A 12531-nucleotide genomic window follows, 5' to 3' on the forward strand; every position below is an offset into this window, starting at 1 on the left:
GAGACAGATGTTGTATTGTGCATTAAGAATGTATATACTTACTATGAAGTTCAGGGGAGGTTTGTTGAATGTCTCTGGGTGAAGATAAGAGAAAGAACAGAGGTGATATCATGGTGGCATCTACTAGAAACAACTGAACTAGGAGGAGGAGGTAAATAAAGATTTTTTGAGCAAGTAACCAAAGACTTTGGGACTTTAATTATCCAAATATATATTGGGAAAATTATATGGCAGGATACAGATTTTCTCTCAAGTTCTTCGAAAATTTTGCCACCAAAATGTTCGTTTAGAAACTATAGAGGTAAGGTAGTGGTGGGTTTAGATTTAATTGAAAATGATAGGGAGGAATTGATTAAGAATATGGTGGAAGGTGAATTTGGAGAAAATGCTCAGGAGATGAACATTCACTAGTCTAAGGAAAGGATGGTGCGAGAGTAGCAGAGCAAGAATACTGGACTTCATAAAAGCAGACTTCAGCTGATAAGGGAACTTGTTTATGTCTCTTGGAAAGGGTCTGGGGAGATGAGAAGGTACAGGAGAAATGGCAGTTTTTGAAAAAGATTTTATGAAGTGTGTCCCAATCCTGTTCACAGAAGATCCCCAGAACCCTGACTTTCTTCCCAGTGTGCTGCTATTTGCCCCAAGAAACAGATTGAGGTTGCCCTGGGATAACTCCTTACGTAACAAGCCTCAGTTCCACTGCCCTTATGCTGGACTCCACAGCTGTAGTAAGAGAATCTCTGCCAGTCCTAGGTGGGTTAGGAAAGAAAGTATAGGTCCCTTTTGCATAGAAAAGCTAGGCCCAGAAATCACTCTTTCCATAGACAAAGGAGACAAAACAGCAAAGAGATTTATTATACAGGAGAAAATAATTATATGAGCAAAACTGACCATAGGTCTGCATACAGAAAAGTGAAACAAGTGAAGTTTTTTACCCTTTCATCTGACTACACCTTAACCCTCCCAAGGCACCTGCCAGTAACTCTAGCATTCAGCCTTCCTCCTGATTTTGCCAGCCCTGAACCTCCAGTCTGGAATCCAAAAGGCAAAGCATATCCCCCAGCTAGCTTCCTCAGTCACTTCCAACCAGTGGCCTCACCCACCCAACATTATTCTAATTGCTCATAAGTCATCAGAATCCTCTACAAATTTGTGGTCTGCCTGAGGTACCTGGAGCCCCTCTGGCTAGAAGGCCATTTCTCTCTTTGCCTTTCTTTTATTGTGGAGTTGATTTCCCCATTGCAGGCAGATCTCTGTCTGCCCTGGGTTGCCCAGTACAATAACATCTCCTTCTGCCCGTGTCTGCCTGAAATAAATCTTTAAGTATGAATGCCTTGGTCCCTTGCCTGAACCATGTCCAAAATTATAAAGCTATACATAGATAGTATAACATAATCTATAGTGATAAAAGCAACATAAATGGATACAGCATAACATGGGCTTTCAAACAAGACCACCCATGCCAAATCAGTATACCAAGCACAAGAAAACATCCATGACATGCTGAGAGCCCCCAAAACATAATGGGGTCCATAACAAAAGGCACAAAGGCAAACTAGTCCAAAGCAAAGAAAAGGTAAGTAGCATCTCAATGTGGCTGCATCATCAGTCTTTTAAGGACCTTAAAATCTAAAAAGAGTCACATAAAAAGCTGAAACAAAGGCATATGACTAAAGACCATTAAAAAGGAATTGCACAAAAAAATTGGATGGCATAAGGTATAAAATTAGTTTCAGTTATTTGGGGATATAAAAAAGAAACAAGAAAGAAACTATAAGTATATTACAAGAGGAAACTAAAAGGAAGACTAGGATCATTACTAAATGGGAAAAGAAAGGAAATAATGGGGGATACAGAAAAAAACTGAAGTAGTGGATATTTTTTTCCCTTCAGTCTTTACAAAAAAAGGTTAATTGTAACTCAATACCTAAATATTAATTTGTTAATTAAGTGGTTAACAAGGAAAAGGGCATGCAGGCCAGAACATGGACATAAAAGGTCAAAGAATGTTTGGATACCATGGTTTTGTTTCAGTCAGCAGGGCCTGATAACACTCTTAAGGGAGAGTAAGGAACTAAACAAAGACGGCTCGAAACTATTGGCAATTTTCTTCAAGAACTCAAGGAGGACAAGGGAGGCCCCAAAGGATTTGAAAATGGTATTGTGGGAAAAAGAAGACCCAGGGAATTACACAACAGTCAGCCTAACTAATCCCAGGAAAGATACTGGAACAAAATTATTAAATAATTGATCTACAAGTGCTTAGAAGATAATAAAATCAATAAAAACACTTTGCATGGTCAAGAATACACCATGTCAAGCCAATGTAATTTTCTCCTTTGGTAGGGTAACTAGACAAATGGAAAAGGGAATGCAGTAGATGTGATATACCTTGACTTTACTAAGGCCTTTGACAATGTCCAACATGATGTTTTTGTAAGTAAGCTAAGTAAGCATGATCTATATGTCAGGTGGGATTACCACTGGGGGGGGGGGGGGGGATTTTCACAGTATATCAGCTGTTTGCTGTCCAACTGAGAAAGCCTCTGAAGGGATCCCACAGGCATCCATCGTATCCCTACTTCTGTTCAATGTTCGCATCAAAATCTTGGATGAAAGAATAGAGAGCACACTTGTAAACATGTGCAGATCACACCAAGCTGGAAGGGGGTTGTCAGGCACCTTGGAAGGCAGGATTAGAAGTAAAATTGATCTTCATAAATTGGAAAAGTAAAAAATTAACCAAACAAGATCAGTCAAATCAATTGTGAAGTATTACCCTTAGCAGGGCCAGACGCAGAGTGGGGGGGATGGGGGGCGGGGGGACTCTTGGAACTCTCTAGCTTTTAGGCGGCGGCACAGGGTGGTGGCGGAGGGGGACGGAGGGAACGGCGGGGGCCAAGTGGGACAGCGGAGCACTGCCGTGATGGAGGGGACGGAGCGGGGTGGCTAGGCCAGCACCACTGGCCTCACCCCCCTGGCCCTGCTCCTTGGAGGCTGCAGCAGCACAGGGTGCTGGCGGAGGGTGACAGAGGGGACGGCAGGGCAAGCTTTACCACCCCCCTGCTCCTGGGAGACTGCAGCGGTGCGGGGTGGTGGGTGGCGGCGCTCCATTCCCGCTGGTCCCCTCTGTCATTCTTACCAGGCAATTCACTAGCTATTATCATAGATGGTCATAACAGCAGGTCAGCAGAGATGACAGAAAAATAGACTATTTTCTGAAAAATATTGATGCCTCTTAGTTTTGAAAATTCAAAAACAAACAGCTTTTTTGGTCCAAAGGGTGGACAATTCAAAATAAATGGAACTTTTCCACAAAAGTTTTTTGGGGAAATGCCGTCTTTCACTAAAACAAAGCTTGTTTAACAAACATTTCCAACTAGTTGTTACTGAGAAGAATTTACAGCTGCTATTTTATATCGATGGTGTTTCATCTCCCAAAAGATCCTGGTATAGGGATTTGGACTGTTTTAATTGCTTCTTTGGTGCGTCTAACGTACTTTGACTACCACAACAAAGGCAGTACTGGAGAGGAATAGAAATCATCACACTTGCTGCTACCGGGTAAGAATGGCTTGGTGGAGCAGCAAGAATTTCCTCAGTGGTATAACATTGTAACAAAATTGCAGTGTTTGCGCATTGTGAAATGTCCTGTACAATGTGCCTTATTGTGCCTACTTAGGATGCATAAGGCAGACATATGAAAATGGAGGCAGATTTTTAAGTTGCTTGGCTTTCTTATGGTACCCAAAGTGAAATCATTCTGTTAAGCATTTAGGGCACTGTGATGCATTTTAAAATATCATGTTAGGGTCACAGGGGGTGGCTACCCAAAGGTACTTTTATTTAGATTTGGACAGCTAAGAAACCAGTGCCATTCCCTTCCCTGCTGTTGACCTGTACATTTTCTAACTGTTGTAACAACCTTTCCCTTTAAGTTCATTAAACAAGGATCACACTTCATGCCCCAAACCTGTGAAGATTTATACTTATGCTTAACTTTGTGCCCTGTGAGTAGTACTGTGGATTCAGTGGTACTTATCACAGTGCTGAAAGCTAAGCATGTGCACAAGTCTTTGGACAATCAGGACCTTACTGAGAACTTAATTGTTCAAAAGCCCAAGAAGTATTAGTAATCATATTTTTAGAAAAAACACTATTATTATAAAGAGAGTGTTTGGATTTATCCCCAGTAGAGGATGCTGTTTACCTGTTTTAGTGCTGCCTTATAAATATTATCAATTCTTAATTTTTACATGTTCTACCTCAGGACTTATCTACTTAATCAGCTTTCAACACATCCTATTGACCAACCCGCCTCCCCCCCGCTTCCCCTTCCCACTCCACAGACCTAAGTTCCATGCTGCAGTTTTTTTCATGGGGTACAACTATGTACTGACGCAAATTGAAAATTTAGGAAGAAATTTAAAAGTGATGTTTTTTATGATTTTAAATTCCCCCTTGTTCAGTTAGTTGGTAAACTTCCTCAATTTTACACTAATTCCCTCTTCTTCAAGTTAGACGAAACATCTCTCAAGCATTCGTGTATTTGTAGGAATGAAAAAAATAGCTCTTCAGCCCTCTTCCTGCTACCTGGAGAATACCAGCAACTAGCTTGATCTAAGCCACAGAATAATCATTCTTTTGATCAATTATGATAAACTGACACAAAATTGGGAACCAACCAGTCCTCACCCAGAAAGGCTAAAATGACTCCCAACAGAAATCTTTCAAATTCTTTACCTATCGTCATTCCTTTCATTGTTAGGAAAATACATTCTTCTCCACCTGCATCAGCCAGAAGATTTGAAAGTACTTTTATGGAGCGGATTAAAATATTCCAGCATTCTGACAAAACTTAATTTAAAAAAATGACAATTTCCCTGCCCCCTGAAGTGGGCCTTTTTTTTAAAGGAAAAAACAAATTACCTCATTTGCCAATCCACTCTCGATTTTTTATTCTCTCCCCACCCCCAGCTAACAGTTAAAAATCCTAAGAGGTTAAGACTTTTTGTTGAGTGCTGTATTATTGTATTATGTCTTTCAGCTTTCTACTCACTGAACTTAGAACACTGTAACTAGCTCTGTCTTGCTTTAATTATACCTTCTGACTAAATGCTTGTTGGTGTGAAAGAAGGGGAGTAACTTGCATTGATTTTGATGAGGGCTGAATCAGGTTCTTAAGGAGTTTGGAGGAAAATGAATTAATTCTACATGCAAATACAATAAAATCTCCAAAGAAATATAAAACAGACTATATATTATGTTGACATAGCTATAGATACAAAAATCAGTGAGGTTTCTTACCAATAGGAAAGAAAAGGAGTCTTGCTTTCTTCCCCTCAACAGTAAAAAAACTTATGTTGTTTTAGGTACAAGTTTTAAAATGAGATCCTTAGAATTAAATCCTTCAGCTGTGTCCCATTCAGTGGGAACCTGCTGTGCAAGTTAACCCATTTTCCATGCTGCATATTTGCAGCATGGTGGCAAAATTAGATACCGGAATATCCTAGTATCTAAAAAAGGGTGCCAAAAAAAAAAGCAACGCAGAGCACGTGGCAGCAGTGTGAACCACCAGAAACTGGAGCCTGGCCAGCCCAAGCCACACTCTGGCTGCCAGCCAGGCTCCAAGTGGCAGGTTTGCTGTAGCTGCTATCCTTGGAGGCCCCCAGGCCCCAGGTAAAGCTGCTGGGGCCAGCCCAGCAGAGCCCCTGAGCTGCACGGAGACCAGCGCTTCACTCCACGGCTTTAGGGCAGCAAACTAAAACTCTTCGGAGTTTTAGTTTGCTGCACCCCAAGTCATTTAAAGCACGTTACTGTACACCGCTGAATTTGCTACAGTGGCTGGAATTACTGTGCAATATGCCTTCGATGCGTGCAAACACCAACACCATTAAAGCAGTGCAAAAGCATTTAACCTACTTTAAAGTGTCATGCACCCATGCCCCTCGTTTCATCTACACACAGCCTATAGCAATAGTGTCTTGAGCATTCTAGAAATTCACCCATTTAATGAGTTTTCAAAGTCAAACAATTCTCAAGGCAGTAGTTTTCATCCTTGCTAGACTCAAGGCACTTCTCATTAGACTGAATGAATCCCTCAGAAAATGCCAGCTCTTAGTTTTCCCTCATTTTGTGATTATGGAAAAATAATAGAGCAATTCTTTTGTTACATAGAAGTAAGAAAGACCAGAATGGCTTTAACACTATGGATTCCTATTTGAAATCTCTAGGCTCATCTTGTGAATCATGTTTGTACACCTAACACTTCTAACATTGTGTGGCACCATGGAAAGGATCGCAAGGCACCGTGGTTGAGAATCACTACCTTAAGAATAGCTGTCCTCTCATTGACCTTAATGCACCAGGCTTGCACCTCAGGTTTCTGTTCCAAATTCCCTAGGCCTCATTCTCAGGTCCCAACTGAGTGTTATATTAAATAGAGGATGCTGAATCCAGAGTATCCCGTTTCTGAAAGATGTCACAGGTTTAATATATATTCTGCAGACCAGAATACTGTTTGTTTGTGGTTGTTACATAGCGACTGGAGAAAAGACAAAAAAACCACTTAGTATGATTTTGTTATTTTGTAAAACCACAGGACGGTGGAGAGCATGAGGAAAATTATGTATAAAACCCCCCCCAAAAGTTGAAGTACTTTAAAACCTCCCCACTTAAAAAGGGGAATGAATTTTAACTTATTTCATAGGAATCTCAGCAAAGCATTTGCTTTGTACTCTTAGATCCCCCAGTTTTCTAAAATGTAAACAGCGCTTGGTATCAGGGAACAAGCAAGGTGATGCAAGAGGACATAAGTTGGCAGTTTTCAAGATGCTTCACTTTTAGCAGTCATTTACTACAGAGGATGAGAGGGAATTCTTATCCCAAAAGCACTTTGCACAGGAAATAAGGATGTGGCCTTAATAGATATTAATCTCTAAGGGGGAAGTTAAGGAGCAGCATAAAAAGCTCAAGTGCCATAAATTATAATGACCGGATGGTCCTCATTGGAGAATTGTAATAGCAAAGGTATTTGGGAGAATATGCAATATATGAATATGCACCTAAGTGCAGAAGGCCCACTTAAGGTCCTATTTTTACTTAAGCTTTGAATGTGGGGCTTAAAGTAGTGAAAGGGGTCTTTTGTTTGGGTGAATTGTATTCTTAATTCTTAAAACCATCAGCCATCCAGAAGACTGAAGTCACTCTTGTGCTATCTTCAAAAAAGTGTCAGGAGTGATTTTGGGACATGTAGGCAGGGACGCTTCACCCTAATTCTTGGCAAACTACTTCAAGGCCTAAAAAAGAACAGTCATCATATCAAGTCTAGAATTATACTCCAGTTCTTTAGAGAGAGAGAGAGAGCACAAGCGTGCACGTGCATTAGCTCTATCTATCTCGATAAATAGATATAACACACACACACACAGACACACATTTTCTAAAAAGTTGTGTGTCTATTAAACTCTAAGAAAAAAATCTTCTTGTGAATCAAAATTTGGTTAACATTTAAAACACTAATTTCCCCTAATATCTGTACTGGGTTGTTTTGTGCACAGTGTATATATTCATATCAGCTGATACGCCATTTGCTTAATGAAAATAACCAAACAGAAGTCAACTGAATTGTGCTACCTTTCCAAACCTTTTTATGAATCTTTTATTTAAAAAAAGAAAGAGGCATATAGATATAGATATCCCAGTATTACCTGAGATAGCCCAAGCAATACTGAATACTCAAGAAACTTTTGTTTTAGCATTGCCCCTCTGAAATCTCTAATGACTCTCATATTATCATCATGCTCTCAGGAAGTTTAAATGTCAGGGCTAATTAATTAAGACAGTTTGTCTTCTCTTATTAATCCCTTAAGCACTGAGAACCCATTCCTTTTTAATCAGAAACAGCTGTGACCAACATTGCAAGAGAGAGGAAAAACAACATTTTACTCAGTCCAAGAGGCACTTCCTATGACTACCACATTTCTGAAATAATAATTAAAATAACTGTTGCTATTTCTTCCAGTAATAACACTGGAGCATGTGTCACTAAAATTTCACTCTCCGAGGTTCCATGAAAATGCTTTGTGAATGTGTACTGTGAAAACCTATCAACCATAACATTGCTTGTGAAATTGCCATTTCTTGTGTACGGGGAGAGAGCGAGAGTGAGAGCGACACTCCCAGGCTTTACTTTTTGCAGTGTGAATCTGCATATATGCCAGGGATCCATTGCAGGATCCAACCCTTAATTTTTTATCGTTAGAATTTTACTACTGTAGTAGTTACCAAATTAAGGAGAAAATTGAAGTGCCTGTTTCATATTGTTGCTTTGCACTCTTAAGATGTTGTATCAAATACAGATCCTCTAGACATTAAAACGTTGTACTTTATTCCTAATGTAACTTTTGTGCTAATTAAACCTTACAGAAAAAGGTTTAAGTCCATAGTTTTCACATCATGATCTTGTCACATTTAAACAGTGTATTTGTTTATACTAATACCTGTTTAAAAACATCTGAACAATGTTCATGCTGTTTTGACTGCTGAATTGGCTTATTCTGAATTTGCTATTTACTGAATGCTTCTATCATATAATTGAAACTCATGCATACATGAGGATGTTTAAACTTTAAAACAACCAAATACATACAGCCACTGTTAACCAATTTTAATTAAAACTGTTAACTGTTTAGCAGCTGTAAAACAGGTCATTTCTCCCCCCTAAACAGAGATGTAGGTGCCTAATTTTGAAAATATTGATGTAGGACTAGAAGAACCTGCTGTTTACTTCCACTGTGATGCATTTACATGAGGTTCCATTCCATTTTATTTTAGACAATGTATGTTATGTGTATTTTGATATTAGGGGCCTGCTCAGGCCAACACTTATGCATGCAAATAAAGTTACAGTTGCAAGGACTACGGATAAAAGCTTCATAAATCTAAGAGTCAAGCAAAAAATACAATACTGTTCGCTAAACTATGCATCTTTCAGCCAGAAATGACTTTTTGCCCCCAGCCTTATAAGCTTAGTTAACATAATTTAATAGTATGTCTCCATGATATGCAGAAGTATGTGACACACATGCTTTGCTTTCTTTTACCTTTGTGAACATCGAAGGCCAACATCCATACTCCATGTGTTGAAACCATATTACTTAAATAGTGTCAAACTAAACTCTGTATTTCCTGGTTATTCACATCTCTCTAGTTAGCAAATGACTGTTGGCTATAGGAGTTCAGAAGTACTACATGTAGCACAGATTGTGTTTGATGCATGATTTTAAAGTATCAAGGATGTCAAACAATTTTATTTTAAACAGATTGTTCTGATTGCTTCCTTTCTTTGCCTGATTTACTACTGTATGCCCGAAGCAGAATAAAAATGGCTTAATGGTCTGGCCTGCTGAAAAGCACACAAACACTCCATCAGAGTTGAATGATTTTAGAATAATTTTACTTTCCTTCAGTAACAGCACTGGGAAAGGACAATTCTTCAGAATACACTAAATTAGTCTATAGGATATTTTAACTTATATGGCAATCAATTTGAAAAAATAACCAAAAAGTTAACACACTTTATAAATTGTACACACACATACACAAGTAAGATTAAATTTGCTATTTAGTATAATTTTGCTATTTACTGGGAAACTTTAAAATGCTTTTATAAATGTATTTCCAGGTGATAAAATGTAAAGTTGTAGATAAGGATAGCTATTCATCACCACGAGTAGTGTTTATTATTGCTATAGCTGCCACTGCCATGCACTGTTTTACAGTCATTAGATTACATTCCTACAGATGGCTGAGATCCCAGCAAGTTATAGTCTCTGTCTCTAATCCTTGCAATGTGGAGGTAGCCAGCTGTGTCTATGCAGAGCTCCACTGCCAGTAATATGGGCTCTATGTAGACTTAGAAGTCTGCCAATGCATTGTTCATTGCAGGACTGACATCTGAATTGACAAGGCAACACAGAACAGCCCTGATATATATATATAGAGAGAGAGAGAGACAGACAGACAGACAGACAGACAGACAGAAAGAGAGTTTCAACTAGAAATAATCGTGCCTCAGTTTAACCTCACAGGCTACATTCTTTCTTTCTTTCTACGCAAATTCGTGAATTCTTTCTTTCTTTCTCGCTTCGGCAGCACATATACTAAAATTGGAACGATACAGAGAAGATTAGCATGGCCCCTGCGCAAGGATGACACGCAAATTCGTGAAGCGTTTCTTTCTTTCTTTCTAGAGTGTACGGGCAGGCCTTGCAGGCCACGAGCCCAGGCCTTGTACATGAGGCCCAGAGCTTCGGGCGTCCTTGTACATGCTTTTTACTGGCTCCGAGTCATCACCCTCCGGGGAATAAAGGTCTCTTAAAAGTCAAAAGTCTTTCTTTCTTTTCTTTCGGCAGCACATATACTAAAATTGGAACGATACAGAGAAGATTAGCATGGCCCCTGCGCAAGGATGACACGCAAATTCGTGAAGCGTTCTTTTCTTTCTTTTCTTTTCTTTCTTTCTTTCCCCCAAGAAGACAGGGAATGTCCTCACGGAGCCGGTCCTCGACTCGGACGACGAGAGGCGGCTGATGTGCCTGGACATCGAGGGGGTCGACGCTGCAGTTGCGGGCGAGCTCCCGCCGGGGGTGCGGCCTCGCCGCTCTTCCGTGGGCAACATCCACCCCAAGCTGGCGGAGCCCCCCTGGGTCTCTCCTGACTATGGGGGACTCCTGTCCTTGCTGAAGCTAACCAAGGGGCAGAAAAATGTAGCGGGGCACATCACCCAGTGGTGTGCGGACCCCAAAGTGTTTGTCAAGGCTGCCAGGGCGGCAGTCAAGCTCATGAAGCAAGATCGGGGCACACGTCAGATGGCCTACCGTCTGGACAAGCTTGCCCAGAGGGTGAGAGTGGAGTGGGGCCTGGGCGGGTCCCTCGACTAGAGTAGGGCACGGTAGGCCTTCCCTGACCTGTCTGTATTGCCTTGCTCTGCTCTTGGGTGCTCGCTCTTCCACCCGCACTCTGCTTTGCTCCTCCTCTCCCACACCCACCCCCATGGCAGCCACAACCATTGGCACCTTCAACGTCAACGGCTGTCGAGACGCGGTGAAGCGCGAGGCCGTCCTGGAGCTCCTGCGGCAGAAGAGGCTGGCCATCGCCTTCCTACAAGAGACCCACTCTGACAGGTTCAACCAGGCGGCCTGGCGGGCTGCCTGGCGAGGACAGGTGTTCCTGAGCCACGGCACCAACCTCCGCGCGGGGGTCGCGACACTCTTATCGCCGCAGCTGCAGCTTGACGCGGCGGTGCCGCGGGAGGTCGTCCCCGGCCGCCTGCTGACCGTCCGCGTCACCCTCGCGCAACACCGTCTGCTGCTCGTCAACATCTACGCGCCCTCCGATGGCCAGGAGAGGGTCGCTTTCTTTGAGAGCTTGGCTGCCCTCCTGCGCGACGCTAGCGAGGATGATGACCTGCTCCTCCTCGGGGGCGATTTCAATTGCACCACTGCCCCGCGCCTCGACCGCACAGGGCCTGAGCCCCACCTGCCCTCCGCTCGCAAGCTGCAAGCTGCCCTGGAGGGGGCAGACCTCGTGGACGTCTGGCGAGCCCTGCATCCCGATGCGCGCCAGTACACCTGGGCCAAGACGAGTGCCGGCGGTCTCACCATGGCTCGCCTCGACCGCCTTTATATCACCAGGCACCACCTGCCACTCCTGCGCAGCAGCCGCATCGCTCCCTCGGGTCTATCAGATCATGGCCTGGCCTTCAGCGAACTGAGCCTGCCGGGGAGAGCCTGTGCACGGGCACCGTATTGGTGTTTGAACATTAGTCTGCTCCAGGACTCTTATTTCCGGGACTGCTTTGCCCACTTTTGGCGGAGGTGGGAGGCTGCGAGACCGAGCCACTCCTCCTGGAAGCTGTGGTGGGACGTGGGCAAGGTCCAGACCCGAGCCTTCTGCCAGCAGTACACCCAGCTGGCCGCGAACGAGACGCGCCGCCGTATCCGGGAGTTGGAGGAGGACGTGGCGGAGCTCGAGGCTGCTCTGCTGGCCGCTGGCAGCGACGCGGCACTGAGCGAGAGCCTCCGGCTCCGCAGGAAATGCCTGCGCGACTTGGCGGAGAGCGCGGCCCGCGGCGCGAGGATCCGCGCCCGCTGCCAGGAGCTGGTGGAAACCGACGCCCCGACCCGCTTCTTTTTCGACCTGGAGCGGCGGCGGGCAGCGAGCAACGTCTTGGACCATCTCAAGACTCCTGAGGGCCGGGTCATTACAGAGCCGGGCGAAGTCCGCGAACGTGCCGTCGCCTTCTATCGCGACCTGTTCGCGGCCGAGCCGTCGTGCCCCGAGGCCACGCGGGAACTCCACGAGGGCCTACCGCGTCTCGATGCCCTGGAGGCCGGCGAGCTGGAGCGGGACTTGTCCCTGGAAGAGCTGGCGGCCGCCACGGCCGGCCTCGCCTCCGGCAAAGCCCCGGGCCTCGACGGGCTGCCTGCCGAGTTCTACAAGACCTTCTGGCCTCTCCTCGGCCCCAGC

At 43.7% G+C, this 12531-nt stretch overlaps 2 non-coding genes across 2 annotated transcripts; both read left to right on the forward strand.

Moving 5' to 3' along the window:
- The first annotated feature begins 10143 nt into the window (after positions 1 to 10143).
- On the forward strand, positions 10144 to 10246 carry LOC132248006 (U6 spliceosomal RNA). Its single transcript, XR_009459366.1, has one exon. It is a non-coding gene; the product is annotated as a U6 spliceosomal RNA (small nuclear RNA).
- A 156-nt stretch (positions 10247 to 10402) lies between these two features.
- On the forward strand, positions 10403 to 10506 carry LOC132248004 (U6 spliceosomal RNA). The gene has a single exon (XR_009459364.1). It is a non-coding gene; the product is annotated as a U6 spliceosomal RNA (small nuclear RNA).
- Positions 10507 to 12531: the final 2025 nt, after the last annotated feature.

This window comes from Alligator mississippiensis, chromosome 1 (assembly GCF_030867095.1).
Source record: "Alligator mississippiensis isolate rAllMis1 chromosome 1, rAllMis1, whole genome shotgun sequence".
NCBI lineage: Eukaryota > Metazoa > Chordata > Crocodylia > Alligatoridae > Alligator > Alligator mississippiensis.